This window comes from Amblyomma americanum, chromosome 3, assembly GCF_052857255.1.
Source record: "Amblyomma americanum isolate KBUSLIRL-KWMA chromosome 3, ASM5285725v1, whole genome shotgun sequence".
NCBI classification, from domain to species: domain Eukaryota; kingdom Metazoa; phylum Arthropoda; class Arachnida; order Ixodida; family Ixodidae; genus Amblyomma; species Amblyomma americanum.
The window spans coordinates 65,726,049-65,728,053 of NC_135499.1; the positions used below are offsets into that span (position 1 = coordinate 65,726,049).

At 50.2% G+C, this 2,005-nt stretch overlaps 1 pseudogene; it reads right to left on the reverse strand.

Moving 5' to 3' along the window:
* Nucleotides 1–1,202: 1,202 nt before the first annotated feature.
* Nucleotides 1,203–1,649, reverse strand: LOC144123790 (neuromedin-K receptor pseudogene; annotated as a pseudogene).
* Between the last annotated feature and the right edge of the window lie 356 nt (nucleotides 1,650–2,005).

The window sequence follows — 2,005 nt, forward strand, 5'->3', positions numbered from 1 at the left end:
GAAATTAACGTCTATACTAATTATCCTGGCAAGTCGACTGCACAAAGCATTAAAATAGTCATTTTGCAGTTTTAGACGTTTAGTAATCCTTTATTTAGCCATTAAGCGTTGCGGCCAAGACAATGCATGCAGTGGTCATGGTTCATTGCGCCAAGTCTTACGAGCAACAGAAACGGTAAAGAGGAAAGGAAACTGCAACGTACACGACGGCGAACTTACGCATAGTTATTTCACAAGAAAGAAATATTTCGAACAGAGCAAAAGAAGTGTTCCGCGCATGCGCTGTGCTTGACGTTCCAAGTTTTAAGTAGCTTTTATGAACACTCCATTTTAACGGCGCCATTCTTCATGAGAAGGCCGCTATTATAAACGGCACTTTCTTTCATATGTGTAATTGATGGCATCCCTGGCGTGTGTCATGACGTGAAACTCACCCTTCGCTTGGACTGTTATTTCGACCAACTTAGTGCAAAGAAACGACCCCTTTCCTGCTCTCTTAACGTTTCGAAACCAGGGGCCTTAATTGTCTGCACTACTGAAGAAACTTATGGAATGTTTTGCAAGTCTTTTTTGACTTTCTGTGGCGTTCTGACGAGTGCATGGATGCTTTTTCTATGGCATTTCTTTGGATGCATTCACTTCCAGCCGCGCACAATGAAGGAGAACTGCCGAAGCAAAAACTGTGCACAGCTCTCACCTTCGTGGTTTTCGGCACCTTTTTACTGTCTATAGCAGTTACCGCTGAAGCCCGGATCCTCACAACTGTGTTCGGCGAGGTCTATATTTTGTCAAAGGGGTACAGATACAAAGCTTATGGGTACCCGTTTTTTTTTTTTTTGCTCTGAAAAGCGGCTACAGGCTCCGTAGTTATGAAAATGAGCTGAAAACAGGAGTGCGCAGCGTGAATAATGGATTGCAAACGATTTTGTGCCAATATTTTTCGCCTCGGTCGGCGCCATCTATAGAGTGCAACCTGGACTACCCCATTCCTGATGACGTCGGCTCGCCGAAAAGCACTGAGCAAGTACACACCGACGTCACTCGAAGTGGTCGGAAATGCCGAGTGGCTCCTCGGAAACATTCAAAATAATATTGCATAATGTTCCACTCAACGCTTGCACTAGGCTAGAAGGAATCTCCTTAGCAAAACATATCGCTTGTTTGCGTTGTGTCTGTGCCCCGTCAAGCACTGAAATCAGGGCCTACCTGTCGATGCTCATGGCGGCCATGGTGAAGGCAGAGCAGGCCACCGTCGTGTTGGCCACGAAGTTGCTGAACACGCAGTAGTGTTCACCGAAGGTCCAGTGGCTCTCCAGCATGTACACGAAATTGAAGGCCGCGTTGAACACGGCCGTCATGAAGTCCGCCACGGATAGGTTCACGAGGAACTGGTTGGTCACCGTTCTCATGCGCCGGTGGGAGAGCACGCTCCACAGCACCAACGAGTTCCCGCACACGGCAACCACCACCACGGCGCCGAAGAGGAGCGCGTAGGCGAGCTGCGCCCACGAGGAGAGCACCCACTGGCGCTCCCGGTTCACCGTGAAGCCAGCGGTCGCGTTCAGCGTCGCAGGAAGCAGGTCTTCCCGCTGCTCAGAAGCCAGGGACGAGTTTACGAGGGGGCCGATGAGGTCTTCCAGCAGAGGCATCGCGCTCAGTCAGGCTGCGACGGGAGCGCTATCGAAAATGCCGTTCTTTAGGAGACCGTTCTGGTGTTGTTCACGAAGTCGTTCACCAGAAGCTCGGCGGTGCTGGCGGAATGCCATCATGAGAACGGAGAGTTCGTCCCAATGCCAAAGCTCTTGGCGTCGCCACTGTTTCTTCGCAGTGAATTGCCCGTCCTTTCTTCTTTCCGCGACACATGTCACGCAGTGGGGCTAAACCTTTCAAAGAGCGCAGGCAGCTATTCAGACGTCTCTTGGACTAAGATAGAGCTAGCAGTATTGTTCACCGGCAAGAGAAATTCAAACGATCGCCTGATGCTTGCAACTGACCTTTCGTCATG